The following is a 15,688-nucleotide window of genomic DNA, read 5'->3' on the forward strand; positions in this document are numbered from 1 at the left end:
TCTTCTGCATACCTGTCTGCGGACTGTCACCACCGCAGATCACCTTTGATCTTTTCCATTACTGGAAAGACGTACATGTCTGGGTAAATTTTTCGGTCCCAGTTGATTTTGAGAAAAAATTGGACTCTCATGTGTAATCTCCCCAACCTGATGAACTGTTCTATCGATGACAGAGTGCCCAATAGGCTCACCCAACCTCTGGCTGAACAGGTCTGAATTGAAAGGAAGTGGTTGGCAATTTTCAGGCAGGACTCTATTCTCCTGTTGGATGGAATACCCTGAAAACTCTGAGAGTCTATCTGAATCTCCAAATACAGAATCCTCTGAGAGAGAATCAGCTGGGATTTTGGTAGGTTTATCAGTAAATCTAGTTCTCGAGTTAAAAGAAGGGTCCTCCGAAGTCCTCCATGCAATGATCTTTCGTGGGTGAACGAATTAGCCAATCATCCAGATAAAGAGTTATGTTGACTTCCACTAGATTAAGCCACATGGCCAGCAGGGCAAGAACTCTGGTGAAGACTTGTGGGGCTGTCAAAAGACCAAAACACAGGACTCGGAGCTGGAAAATATCTTTCTTGAAAACAAACCGCAGATACTTTCTCAATGAAGGGTGAGAGAGGATGTAAAAATAAGCATCTTGCATGTCTAGGGAGATCATCCAATCTCCCTGACGAATGGATGAAAGAACAGAGGGATCCATTTCCATTTTGAACCTTGTCTTTTCGATGAAGAGATTCAGTGCACTTTCGTCGAGGACCGGTATCCATCCCCCTGTTAACTTGGGGACTACAAACAACCTATTGTAAAAGCCCATCGAACTGACATCCTCGACTATTTCTATTGGCCCTTTTTTGAGAAGCGATGAAACCTCCTCTGAGAGGGCCAAAAACTTCTCTGAACCGGCAGAGTAGGCCATTAACTCAACTGGTGTGTTGACTAATGGTGGTCTCTCTTTGAAAGGGACTGAGTATCCCTCCTTCAAGATTTCTACTATCCATGGTTCTGCCCCTTGTGCACTCCATTTCTCCCAAAGAGAAGTCTGGCATCCATGGGTGCATGGAGGACTGTCTCCTCACTTCTGAGATGCAGGCTCGGGAGGCGATGCAAACAGTGGCCTGAGATTTACAGGCTGATAGCTGTCTACCTCCTCAAAAGGGCTGTCTCTGAACAGGTGAGGCTGATCTGGCACTGAAGTATGACCAATCCCTGGGGCGTCTCATGGATTGTGCCAAAAGTTCATGTGTTGATTTCTTCTGTAACTCCAAAGTAATCTCAAACACAGATTGCGGGAAAAAATGGTGACGGTCAGGAGGCAAGAAGAGAAACGCTGATCTCTGCGACACTGTAACACTTAAGAGGTGAGCGAACACCAGATCTCCCTCTTCTTCAGTATCCCCATGGCAAAAAGAGAGGCTAATTCATGGGAACCGTCTCTCACAGTCTTGTCCGTACAGTAGATAACTCTCTGCTAGTCCGACGTGCAATCTCCAGATAAGGGGGAGAAATCCTGAATCTTCTTTGCTAAGGCTCCCAATCAAAGAAGCTTAGCACCTCAAAAACCTTAAAAAGGTTTTTAAGAAGATGTAAGAAAAACATTTTCGCTGAGGCAAAGGCTGACCTGTGTGCCGAGTCTATAATTCCTGAGAAATCCCCCTGGGAAGAGGCAGCCACTCCCAGGGAAGGAGCTTCTCCAGTGGTGTATGACTGGTATCTCAAACGAGAGAGACGAGAAGGCGGCTTTCCCTTGATCTTGCTTTTCCGAAAGCCAAACATCAATATTGTCCAAAGCTTTCCTTGAGGATGAAGACAGAACCAACTTCAGGAGGTTGGAGGAATCGATAGGATTACTCATCAAGAACACTGACTGTGGAGCCCCAGGAGTCGCTGGAGAAAAGAAATCCGGGAACGACAGCAGCAAATAACTCAAAGGTCGGCGTAGGCTGAAGGAATCGACTGCTGGCCTAAATCCTCCTCTTCCAAGGACATCTAAAATATTAATTCAACTGATGTTGAATGGGAGCTAGAGAAGGATCTAGTTCTTCCTCCACGAGAGGATCAGTCTTAGATGTGCAAGAAGATTGGCGATCCAGAATTGGCGCTAGGTGCTTGGAATAAAAATTTGAACAGACAGGGTCTGGTGCCTGGGCGCCCGGATGAAGGGCGTTTGGGCGCTACTGAGCGTCTGGGAGTAACTGGAAGTTTGGGCATTGTTGGGTGCTCTGGCGCCCATGGGCGCTCTGCAGAAAAATACTGACACTCCTTGGAGGGCGGATGCTTGGAAGACAACAAAGAGCACCTTTGAGTCATAGGAGAGCACTTGGGAGCCAAAATCTGGTGGCCAGAGGAATTATCTGATGAAAAGTGTTCCGGGCTGTCCCAAAAACTCCAAGATGGTCTGGGACTACAGGAAAGTTCTCTAGTCTCTTGATGGGGAGCGGAGACGTCTGATCCAAATACGACGAGCGCTTCTTCAAGGGACAAGACTCCTTAGAGAAACGCCACTGGCGCCTCTTATCTGGACTGGGTGTTCTGGGACTAGAGGATAGGCGATGAACGTCCGAGACGCCTTTCCATTGGTTCTCTATTGTCACCTAGGACGCCACAGGCGTGATTGAAGGGGTGACTTACCCATGGGCCGACCCCACCAACCTCCCTTGGTCTTCCAGTATACCTTCCCCCAGGGTTAGGGAAGTCTGGCAGTGATCTTTGCCTAGGAGAGTCGGCGGGATGGGTAGCCACCTCCTCAACTATCACTTCACTAACACTTTTTTCATTCATCTTTTCCAATAGAAAATGCACCGATTCCCTTAATTGGGACACTGTGTTAATCATAAAACCAAACTTTTAGTCAATCCTGGTCTCGAGCTTTGCAATGCAATCGGGTTTGGAAGCACGGGAGCCAGGAGAGGATGGTACATGAGGACTAGACACGAGAGATACATTGGATACAGGTGATGAAATAACAGGTACATCAACATTTACCGACTTAGGAGTCATATTCTGACTAACCAAGGATTTTCTCTCAGCTCTAGAAGCTACTTTACGGTTCCTATCTCTTCCTAGTCTTGCAAGGTGAGAAGCTAAAGTCTTCCAAGTCTTTTCATCTCAACCTATGCATTCATCACAAGTGAGATTAATGTTGCAAATCTGCCCTCTACAAGAAATGCAAATAGAGTGCGAGTCATATGAAGCTTTTGTTAACCTAGTATTGCAGCCTTTGCTGGAATACCAAAAACCAGATGAGCTAGAATCAGACATTGTCAAAAATCAGTCAAGTTACAAATACTTAGAGAAAAATCAAATCTAAGAAAAGATTTGCATGTTATCTACCAAAAAGGGTAGATAACATGCAAATCTGAAACCAAGCTGCGCTCCTACAACCCTGTGTAGCCATAGGATGGCAGAAACAAATTGAGGCCGGTTGCTAAGTTGTTCCTCTTCTTCCCCAGAAAGTGGGCAGGGTCTAGTCATCTACTCGACTCTACTCTAGCAAGAAGTGTTACTGCGAATTTCAAAATTCAAGCTGCTGTGCAAGAAGAAACTACAGCAATGTAATTACTGGGTAAGTTACATATATAAAAAATAAATTTTCCTTAAATTTTCATACTTTAAAAGTGGGACTGGGTCACAGGTTATTTATCCACTATCCAACAGGTTAAACCCAAGACATTGCAAAATGACTTGTGTACAGAGTTCAACAGAACACACAAGTCAATATACACCATACAATATACACAGATGGGTGCACATCTTCATCAGGCAGGGGATTGTCAGTCATATCACCCAACAAAATATACCAATACCAATTTTCCTTGCCTAGCAATGCTTTTGTTTTCACAGCAGAATTGTGTACAATAGGATCAGCCATGAAAATTGTTATAGCTATGCCATCACAAATTTGTAAGCTTTAGTAATTCTACAAGTGCTATAGAAACCCTTCATATTTATAATCCAAAAAACACCACAGCACAAAAAATTACATTTTTATGATAAAATAAAGTTTTACATATATATACTTACCCAGTAATTACTTAGCTAAGAGTTTCTACTTGAACGGCAGCCTTGAATTTTGAATTCTGCGGTAGTAATTCTTTTGTTTGTGTAGGTGACAAGACCCTGCCCACTTTCGGGGTAAGACAGAGGAACAACCTAGCCAATAGCTCAATTTGTTTATGCTAAAATGTCCACGTGCGGGGAGGAGGGTGGGCCCCCTCTGTAATTACTGTGTAAGTATATATAAAACTATTTTATCATAAAAATGTCATTTTTATATAAGTAACTTATCCAGTAATTACTTAGCTTTTTCCACATTAAAAGGAGGTGGGGTATCATGGACACCAAAATAACAGTCTAACACATAAGTTAATGAACTAATATAGGCTAGCACTAAGACAATGCTTGCCGTTTCCTTACCTGGCGAGAGAGCTGCTGCAGGTAATTACTGCCTCTGGTTGGTGCTCATCTCAACCTGTAGTGATGTGGCGGTATAGCCAAGATCGCCTCTACTGAAGTGGGATACTCTGCAGTGAAGGAGTACTCCGAAGGCTGGCAAAGTATACAGAAGGAACTTTGTGGCAAAGGTCATTACCAAAGGCCAACAAAGCTCAGACAACTGCCCCTGCCCAGGGCACGGTACCATAATACTATACAATTAAAACTAAACAACAATATCACCTACACCATAAAATAAAAAAAAAATAAAAAAACATGAACACTACCCAACAATAAAATTGGTGGGCACTCCAAGTATCTTGTACCTTCCAGGCTTCACCAGGACTCAGCACCACATACAAGGCGAAGAGATAGACACATAGGAAGGGATACTTCCTACACTTCCTCACCCAACACTATGCCAGCTACGGACACCGGTCCCAAGGTACTGCAGTTTTTGTATATAGTTTCAATGTCCCACTGGTAGTGCATCACAAACACCGACTTGCTTCTCCAGTATGTTGCCTATAAAAAGGAGGATAGGGAAAGATTGTGCTTGAAAGCCACTGATGTAGCAACTGCCCTTACATCAAGTACCTTAACTTTCATGACTTTCAAGTTATTTTCCTCTACCTGGGAGTCCAGGTAGAGGTTCCATAATGAGATCTCTCAAGATGAAGGAAATGGCATTCTTTGATAAAGGTCTAGAGGGATTTTTAACTAAGCACCACAAATTTGAAAACTGCCCTCTAATTTTCTCGGTTCGATGCAGGTAATACCTGAGGGCTCTCACCGGACACAGCACTCTTTCCTCCTCTTCTGTCCCTAAAATATCAGATAGACTCTTAAAGGTGAAAGAATGAGGCCATGGTCGTGAAGGGTTCTCATTCTTTGCTAAAAAACTTAGGGAGAGGGAGCAAACTATGTCTTCCTTGGAAAAGCAGATCCTCTTGTCGATTGCGTGAAGCTCACTTATTCTCTTTGCAGTGGCCAGAGCTATGAGAAAAATGACATTTTTATAATAAAATAAAGTCTTATATATACTTACCAAGTAATTACATAGCTATAGTTTCCACTAACAGCAGCTTAGATTTAAAATTTCATGGGTAGCACTTCAGTATAGTTTGTGTAGGTGATCAGCCTGTTCCACTAACATAATACTGGAACGACCTAGCAAACAATTCTCATTTGTTTTATGCCTTATGTCCATCAGAGGGGAGGGTGGGCTCCGATTCTGTAATTACTTGGTAAGTATATATAAAACTTTATTATAAATATGTCATTTTTATATAAGTAACTTACCAAGTAATTACATAGCTGAATCCCAAATTGACAGGAGGTGGGATACATGGACATGGTATTCTATACATGGACATGGTATTCTACTCCAAAAACGTTAAGTCATGTAATGAATTTGAAATAGAAAAGTTGCTAGCATTGAATACAAAGCTTGTCGTTCCTTATTAGTTAAGAGAGCCTGCAGTATAAAACTGCAACTGGTTGATGCTCAACTTAACCTGTGGTGGCGTAGCGGTAGAGCCAAGGGTCGCCTCTACTTAAGTGGGGGCTTTGTAGCGAAGGATACTCCATTGGCTACCAAAGCGTCAGTAGAAGTTATGCAGCTAAGGAGTTATCCAATAGCTAGCAAAACTTTAATAGGTGCCCTTGCCCTGGGTGCAGTACCAACGTAAAAACAACAAGATACACCATCACCTACACTGAAATAACACCACAACCCATCCACTGAGAGTGGTGGGTGCTCCAGGTACTTTGTACCTCCTGGCTCCTAAAAAAAATCTATACCCCACCAGAAGGTGAAGAGAGAGTAGGAGAAAATCTTATGCTTCCTCCTGCCATGCCATGCCAGTCACTATCCTGTGGTACTGTAGAATTTACACGCTACTTAGCTGGCGCCAGTCTGGAGTTGGTGCCAGGCCAGCTGTGGAAGCTCGCGGATTGGTATAAATATCACTGGTGCCAGACTATAGCTGGCACAAAGCGAGCTGGGCGCCAGCTGAGCTGCTGGGAGATCACGAAAGCCCTAAGCTCTAAAGTTGGCGCCAGACTGTAGCTGGTGCCAGGCAAGTTGAGCACCAGGGGAGCCCGAAGCTCTGGGGGTTCTATAGCTGGGGCCCAACTTGTAGCTGGTGCCAGGTGAGCTGGCTGCCAGGCAAGCTAGCAGCTCGAGGCTCTGGAAGCTCTAAAGCTGGTGACGACTGTAACTGGTGCCCGAAGAGCTGGGTGCCAGCAGAGCTAGAAGTTCAGGTTTCACTTCTTGAGATAGTGAGGCGTGAAGGACAATATGCTTCCAGTAGGCTGATGCCAAATGGAAGTAAGGGACATGTGTGCCTGAAAGCTGAAAGCTAAAGATGTAGAGGCTGCTCAGATAACCTCAGCTTTCACTAAAAGAAGGCAAAGTTGTTCTTCTGAATCTGAGTGTTTCAGAAATTCTCTTAAGGATGAAGGACAATGCAATCTTAATCCCAGCGAGAGGGGTTCTTGAACAAATGTCAAAGGACAAGAAAGCCCTCTAGATTATCAAGTCCCGTTCAGGTAAATACCTAAAAAACTCCAATTGGACAGAGAGCTCATTCTTTCCCTCAGAGTTGGTGAGCGCTCCTGGGGCTTGGGGCATGCACTGACACCAGGTTGCAGCTGGTGTCAGGCAAGGTGGACACCAGGCAAGTTAGGAATTCAGGAGCTGGCCATAGCTCCTGGAAGCCAAGCATGTCCATCAAGCTCTAAGGGAGAAAGAACGGATCCAGGTCTCGGATGGATCCTCGTTCTTGGCTAAAATCAAAGGAAAAACTGATGATAATACACCTCTTGCTTCCTAGCTGGGTGTGAGAAAGGCTTGCGAGTCTTTGAGAAGATGAAAGACTTAGGTCTCTGTGCTTAACCAGAGATAAGCATAGATTGGTACCTCTTCAAGGAATGCGAGAGAACCTAGATCTTCTCAAAAACAAAGAGGTAGTCTGCAGCAGGGTCAGAGATGACTAAAAAGAAGAGACGAAGAGTCTGAGACACCAGCTTTGGAAGACGACCACTAAGTCTGGGAGACAGAGGAAGAGGGTGACTTCTGAATCTCGTAATAGCCTCTGCAACACATCTTGAAGACTCTTTGAAAGACAATCCTATGGAAGTCCAGTGCCCGTCTGGGCAAGAGTGGACCCCTGTGGTAGTATCTGAAGCTAGGTTGTTTGAGATGACACAGCTTTGAGTTAAGATCTTGAAGAGTCCACCAGTAACTGGAAACTAAACCTATGACTATTCAGGGCTTCCTCGACCACGTAGAAGGTTCCTTGAAGAGGCAAACAGGTCTAAGGTTAGCTTGCTTCATACAATAAAGAGATTCTGACAACTCAGGAATCAAAAGGCCATGATAGGAAGGACAAGCTTCTGATGGCCCAGTACGTCCTTCGACGCTTAGTCCCTGAATAAATCAAATGACTAGAAGACTTGACTGATCTGTCAACAGAAGAAGAACTCTGCTGATTGATCATGAGGAAATGCTGGATCCAGCTTCCCTGCTTAAGTAGATATGTTAGGACTGAGGTCTAATCCAAACACACTACCATAGAGCTAGGGTCGAGCAGTACTAGGGCCATAAGAAAAACACTTTCGCTCTCCAAAGTATAAGTGAGGTTCCGTTCTTCTTGGGGACCAAATCCTGTACATCTTCCCGGTTCTTCAAATGGGCTCCTTTGATCTAGATCTGAGGTGCTGAGAAGACGACTAGAACTAAGCTCAGCAGAAGAAGGAATTCCCTTGCACAAGTCATGTTCAGAGAGCCACCACTGGAAATCTGACTAAAGAAACCTGGGCTAATGAAAAACAAGGAGGTGTCCGACTGTGCTTCCCTGTCCCGGCGAAGGTTACTGTCAAGAGCCTCCGAGCCCCTTTTCTTTGAGGATAATGAAGTCAGTCAACATGTAAAGACTGAAGTAATGCCCAGACAAAAGGGGAAGCCAAATGCAGGAAGAGCTAGTAATCGGGAGGTTGAAGCAAAGACTCCCGATTGGGAAGCCCTGTCCCGAAAGGCAAAACTAAAAAACTCTCTGGGGTTTGGACAGGGGTCTGGAAGAGTGCTCCCTGCATATCCAAGCTCCTATCCAATCGCCCTGGAGAATGGGTGAAAGAACTAACTGGATCGTCTCCCTCTTGACCTTCATTTACTGTCTAAGAGAGGGAAATGAATAACTGTGGTCAGGCAGCCCATTGTCAGGAGCAAAGTTCAAGAAAAAATGTTGAGTGCTCCGAAACTAGTGTCGGAATGTTGACAACCCATTGCAACTGTGTGAATCTCACAGTAGAAAAGAGCACCAGAGATCTCCTTCGAGAGAATACAAAACAAGAATGGAAAAAACTCTGCCAAGTTTGTACATGACAGGGCATGGAAACAATCCAAGGCACTGGGTGCTCTGACACTGGACACTAGACTTTCAGTGGACAATGTAACAGGCCCAACATATTACTAAGTTGGTGCTGAATGGTCTCCAACGAAGGAAAGGAGTGGACGAAACCGACATAGAAAAGTGAAGAGGTAGTGTCTGTAGTCCCGAGTGAGGTGTCAGATAACTGATAGCTGGCTCGAAATGGACAGGATGAGGAGTGGACATAGGACACAGGTGGCCGCACAAACATGAGCTCAGACACTGGGCACTCGGGAGTTGGGAGCTTGGAACTTGGATGCTCAGAACCTGGGAGCTCTTCTAGAAGTTGGGAGCTCGGAACTCGGGAGCTTGGAACTCGGGCACTTGGAGCTTGGGAGCTCGGAACTTGGGAGTTGAGAACTCAGAACTTGGGAGTTGAGAACTCAGGAGCTCAGAACTTGAAACTCGGAACTTGGGTGCTTGGAACTCGGAACTTCGGAGTTCGGAACTCGGGAGCTTGGAATTTGGGTGCTTGGAACTTGGGAGCTTGGAACTTGGACGCTGACTGTCCAGATTCGGAGAGCAATGACGACAACCACTGAAATATATCTTTACAATGGTTGAGATAAATCCAAAAAACCACCACTGGTGTCACTAGTTTACACTTTGATCCATAACTAACCACACTGGGATCCCGAAAGTGTCAATGGAGCCTCTTGTCCACACTGGGATCTGTAAACCGAAAAAACGTCATTGGCTCCACTACGGCCAAGGTAAGCACATCTTCATGGACGCCTTTTCAATGGCTGTCCATCGAGACCTGCGGACAACAGGCTCGACTGAGGGGCAACTTATCCGGGGTGAAACCCTTTTGGACTCACATGGACCACAGTATGGCTACTCCCAGATTTGCAGGGAAATTTGACAGGGACTGGGTTTATGAAATCTAAAAGGGCCGGATAGTTACCTCCTCCACTACACATCCAACAAGACGCCTTTCCAGTGGCCATCTGCCGATACCTGGGACCACAACAGGCTCGACTGAGGGGGCAACAACCCGTGTGAAACCCCCGACCTCCCTTGGACTTCCAGTTTGCTGCCTCCCAGGTTTGCAAGGGGAGTTTGACTGGGGCCTTCTGTCTAGGGCCATCGGGGGACGAGTAGTCACCTCCTCCACTGCAATACACTTCACTATAACAAGGTTAACATCTGTTAACCAAGACACAAGACTGGCAAAGGTATGGAAAGGGAAGAAAGGCATGGAAGCATGTGGTAAGATGGCTAGTAGGAGAGAATTGGCGCTAGTGCTGGCGCCAAGCACATGACGGAGGGTGCTGGGGACGAAGCTGGCACCCGAGATCAGTGCCAGCAAGGTTCATAGCGTGAGCTGTTTCTTGGCTGTCGAGAACGTCAACTTGTAGCCGCCAACAAAAACCCCAATTCTCTCCTTACTACTTTCTGCCTAGCACTTTGAGTTCTGCAAAGGAAGGTGTGATGGTTATGTAAAAAATTTATTTCCTGGAGGCTTCCAGGAAGCATAGGTCCCGTAAATAATTCATAACTGCAAAAGTTACAGGCTTAATGAAATGGCAAAATACCCAAGAACTACTTTCAGGGCAATTATCAGTGGTTTGCGCAAAGCATATGACTGATAAACAAATCATAAATTGCCAAAATTTATGGCCTAATGAAAATATGTAGCATACAGTTTACTTTTATAATGGAATGTTGTAACATCTGAGAATTACTTTTAATGCAAAACTATTATCGACGCCACCAGAAGCCTAACCAGTAAACAAACCATCAAGGCAAAGGGCGTCGTTTACCAGCGGCTCAATGATGACTGAATCAATGTAAAACAAAACAAGAAAAAACTCATCCTGAAAGATTTCAGCTTGAAGGCTACAATATACACATTCCGATGATTGATTTAAAGAATCTTCCATCGGAATCTGGTAAAATAACCGGAAAATAACAAAAATGCTACCTCCAGACCAGGTGTTGCCACCACGGACGGCAGGAAACGAATGAGAATTGTTCACTAGGTCGTTCCAATATTCCGTTAGTGGAATGGGCTGATCACCTACACAAGCTATACTGAAGCGCTACCCGTGAAATTTTGAATCTAAGCTGCCGTTAAGTGGAAACTATAGCTATGTAATTACTTGGTAAGTTACTTATATAAAAATAGTCTTCCTTGTCAAGTTCCTCAGAGAGGAAGAGCGCATGGGTTCGAAGCGCGTACTAGACAACCACTTAAGCACTACATCTAGATTCCACAAGAAATTCTCCTCCTTTCTAGATTTAGTGGTATCGAATGACTTAATAAGGTCTGAAGTATTTTGGTTAGAAGAAAGTTGAGGCCTCTGTGATGGAAAACAGAGCTGGGCATTGCTCTATAAACTTTTATAGTGGAGGAAGACAGTCCTTGCAAAGATCTCAAATACAGAAGAGAGTCCGCTATTTGAGGGATAGATGTCTGAGAAGACAAACACCGCTTCTTTTGCACCAAGTTCTAAAAAGCTCCCACTTTGCCTAGTAGAGCTTGTTGGAAGAGTCACGTCCACACTTGGCGATGGCCTCTGCCGTCGATCTCGATAATCCTTTTGCTTGGATGAACTTACTGACAGTTGAAAGCCTGTCAGGGCCAGAGTGAATAGGCCTTGACGGAATTTCCTGCAGTGTGGTTGTCTGAGAAGACTTGGAATAGCAGGGAGGAGCCTTGGGAAGTCTGTGCAGAGATCTAGTAGGTCCAGGAACCATTCCTTCTGTGGCCAAAAGGGGGCCACAAGAGTCATCCTTACGGTGCTGTGCGAATGGAACTTCTTGAGGACTTCTCGTATCATCCCGAAAAGAGGGAAGGCGTAAAGGTCCAAATTGGACAAATCTTGGGTCGTCGCTTCCATTGCCCAGGTGAGAGGGTCCAGAACTGAGGAGCAGAACAAAGGCAGATGGTGATTTCGAGATGCAGCATACAAATCTAGAGCTGCGTGTCCCCACAGACTCCACAGGCTGTGGAAACCAGATAGTCCAGCGTCCATTCCGTCGGAAGGACCTGATTCCGGCGGCTCAATTCGTCTGCCAGGACATTGCATTTGCCTTGAATGAACCTCGTAACCAACTGGGTCTGGGTTCTGATCTGCCCAGCACAACAGATCTCTTGCTATCTCGCAAAGAGAGAACGAGCGAGTTCCCCCTTGATGTTTTATGTAGGCCAAGGCTGTGGTGTTGTCTGCATGCACCATAATTGTCTTGTTCCAGACTTCTGTTGCAGTGTCTCAGTCCCAGGTAACCTGCCTTCAACTATCTTTAGTTAGTTGTGTAGCTCTTTCTCCTTTGGGGACCACCTTCCTGATACTTCTTGGTTCCCAAGGAGAGCTCCCCAACCTAGATCTGACGTGTTGGAAAAGAAGTCTAGGTTGGGGCTCACCGGGGGAAGAGATTTCCCTTCTGTCAGCCTTTCTTTGGACCTCCACCAATGCAGTCCTCATTTATCTCTGTTGTGATTGGCAAGAAGTGAAGGTTTCTTGACAGGTAGTGTCGTCCGGAGGTTGGTTCTAGGATGGGACTGGAAGTGACCTCTAGCACCTCGAAAGGGCTGCTGTGACAACAGTTGTGGCAGTTGAAGGAGCTTGCGCTGGGATCCTAGTCCTCTTGGCGGACTGTGCGAGAAGGTCTTGTGTAGATTTCTTCTGGAGTTCGGCTGTTACTCATTCCAGAGTCTCTTGCGGGAATAAACTGGTCCTGTTTAAAGGTGCAAACAGGAGAGAGGAATGTTGAGAGGGCGTGGCTCCCTTAGCGGTAAATGAGCACCACAAATCTCCTTTCTTCAGAACTCCAGTGGTAAAGGTGGTCGCCAACTCTTGGGCGCCGTCTCTCACTGCTCTATCAGTGCAAGCTAGAACCTCCAACCAATCTGAAGCGTAGTTCTCCTGAAGCATGGTGCAGTCTTCTATCTTCTTTGCTAAACCCCCAACCGTCCAATCAAGGAAGCTGAGGGCCTCGAAGGCTTTAAAAATATTATCCTTAATAAGATGGTCCACCTCCGACACATTAAAAAGGATCCTTGGAGAGGAGTAGGCAGAGCAACGTGAAGCCTCTATGAGACTGGAGAAGTCCCCTTGAGAGGAGGCAGAAACTTCCAAGGAAGGTGCTTCTTCAGTTGCGTATGACAGATATTTCTGCCATATCAAGCGAGAGGGAGGCACACAGAAAACCGCTTTCCCGACATCCCTCTTCTCCAACAACCAGTCGTCGATGCGGCAAACGCGTTCCTTGATGAAGAGGACAGAACTATACAAGGTAATCTGGAAGTTCCTGCAGGTTGCCACATCAAAAAACCCAAGCCCGGAGAAGAAGAACGAAGGATAGCATACCAAGAAATATCTTAAAGGCACCTAATAGTTCGATGTTGGTTGTTCCTCTTCCTCTGGTTCCTCATCAGAGGAATTGGGCGACATCGGAGGGCCCGTAGGTTCCTGAACCACAGGGGCTGGTTTCTGAAACAAGCTCAGAATACTGTACTATCAAGTCGGCGTTGAATCAGAGCCAATGATGGGTCTTCCACAACAGAAGGTAACTCACTTGATATATCAGGTACTGGGTGTCCTACCTGTGGCACCACACACTGACAGGGGATAAACATCAACGGAAACATGGGCTGCCACCGGACGCTTGGACACTGGACGCCCGCTCACTGACTGAACAGACACAGAACACTTAGAGGCTGTGACACTCTTAGAGGACACTAGGCAGTTGGGAGCTCGAAGCTCGGACACTGGGCTCTGATAAGTTGGGTGCTCGGCTTCTGGGCACTCATACGATGGGCGCTTGGACACCTGGCGTCCATACGCTGGATGTTCATACGATAAACCTTGCGGACTCTGGGCGCTTGGACACTTTCCATTGATGCATGGGACTGGCATACACTCTTTTGGAGTCAGGGCACTCAGTGGACACTGAACGGGTGCGAGAAGCTTGAACAGGAGATTCCCAAACACTACATGAAGAGAGCAGGCTGCAGTCCCTCTCTAAAGCTCACTTTCGAGCTTTAGAGAGGGATCAACTTCCAACGAAGCGCCTGGCCTTTTCAACAGCCTTGAAACCTTAGCAAAATGCCCACTGCACTTTTTGGGCCCATGTGAGTCCTAATCGCTAGAAGATAAGGTATGAACAACCAGTCAGACGCCTTTTCAATGGCGGTCCTCTAAGTCCTGGGACTTACGGACAACAGGGTCGGTTGAGGAAGAACTGATCATGGGCAAACCCCACCAACCTCCCTTGGACTGCCAGTTTGCTTCCTCCCAGGTTAGCAAGGGGAGTTTTGCAGGGACCTTGGTCTAGGAGCATCGGTGGGATGAGTAGCCACCCCCTCCACTAACACTGCACCAACACTGTTAAATTTATCCATTAGGACTTTCACAGAATTCCCAATCTGGGAAATGGTACTGACCAACAAATTAAATTTCTGATCCACACGTGCTTCTAGGCTGGCAATGGCATGGGTTCAGAAGAATGTGAGCCAGGTAACGGAGTACTGTAACAAGAAAAGTCGGAGACCTGGAAATAGGAGAAAAGGCGGTCACAAGTGTAGAAGGGATAGGCAAAGCAGCCATATCAACTCCCGGGGAATTAACTGAACTAGCAGAAGCCTTAACTTCAGCCCTAGCAGTTGCTTTTCTCAGTCTGTCATGTTGCAATTTATCTAAATGGGTCTGCAAAGTCTTCCACTTCCCCTTATCCCAGTCCATACATTCCTCACAATTAAGATCAGGTGAGCAAATTTGCTCCCTGCAAGACCTACAGACAGTATGAGTGTTGTACTTGGCAGAAGTGAGTCTAGTCTTGCAGCCTTTGCTGCAACACAGTACCTAATGCTAGACAAACTAGAGTCTGACATTAGTCAAAAAGTCCAAATCGGGAAAGTCACAATTGATAAAGTTAAGTGAATATTAGCTAAGCTAATTAACAGCTGAATGCTACCAAACAACAAAGAGTACTTCACCAAATGAAGATATCCAACCATCCAGTGAAAAAAAACCAAGAGCTGCTCAATAACCAATGTTTAGTCATTGACCAGCAGAAATGAATTGAGCTCTTTAGCTATGTTGTAACCTACCTGTTCTCTCCCGAAAGTGGGCGGGGCAGTCTACCTACGCCCAAAGCAAAAGAGTGCTACTGTGAATATTGAATTTTGAGCTGCCACGTAAAGTAGAAACTAATAGCTATGTAATTATTTGTTAAGTTACTTATATAAAATCAAGTTTTATACATACTTACCAAGTACAGTAATTACATTGCTTACTGTTTCACTCGCTGGCAGCTTAAAAATTTTGAAATTTGCGGCAGCGCTAGTGTCGGTGTAGGTGACTAGACCCCGCCCACTTTCCATGAGGGATGGGGGGGAGGGTTTTGACTCGTAATTACTTGGTAAGTAGGCTATATATAAAACTTTATCACAAAAATTTAATTTTTATATATGTAACTTACAAGTAATTACACTGCTGAATCCCAAATTGACACGGAGGTGGGATATGGATTTTCTACCCCAAAACATTATGGATGATAATGAGTCAGAGAATAGAAATTATTAGCATTGGCCTTACCTAGTAAGAGAGCTGCTGCAAGTAGATACTGCCTCTGGTTGGTGGTCATCTTAACCATGTAGGGTGTGGCGAGTTGGCCAGATGCACCTCTACATCAGTGGGTACTTTGCAGCAAGGGATGAACTCGGTGACTAACAAAGTATACAAGTAGCCAGTTGCCCCTGCCCTGGACACAGCACTGACAAACCAAATGACCTGAAGAAAAAAACACTAACATCACCTACACCATAAAATATAAAAACACCACCTACCCACTAAAACTAAGACTGGTGGGTTTCC

General features: G+C 45.5%; 1 long non-coding RNA gene across 1 annotated transcript in view; it reads right to left on the reverse strand.

The window, feature by feature from the left end:
- LOC136838598 (uncharacterized) overlaps positions 1-15,688 on the reverse strand; it is a 61,284-nt gene that overhangs the window by 34,993 nt on the left and 10,603 nt on the right. Inside the window, exon 2 of the long non-coding RNA XR_010853051.1 lies at positions 15,410-15,604. This is a non-coding gene — a long non-coding RNA (uncharacterized lncRNA). The remainder of the gene's footprint in view (positions 1-15,409; positions 15,605-15,688) is intronic.

The sequence above is a fragment of the Macrobrachium rosenbergii genome, chromosome 5 (assembly GCF_040412425.1).
Source record: "Macrobrachium rosenbergii isolate ZJJX-2024 chromosome 5, ASM4041242v1, whole genome shotgun sequence".
In the NCBI taxonomy this organism is placed as follows: domain Eukaryota; kingdom Metazoa; phylum Arthropoda; class Malacostraca; order Decapoda; family Palaemonidae; genus Macrobrachium; species Macrobrachium rosenbergii.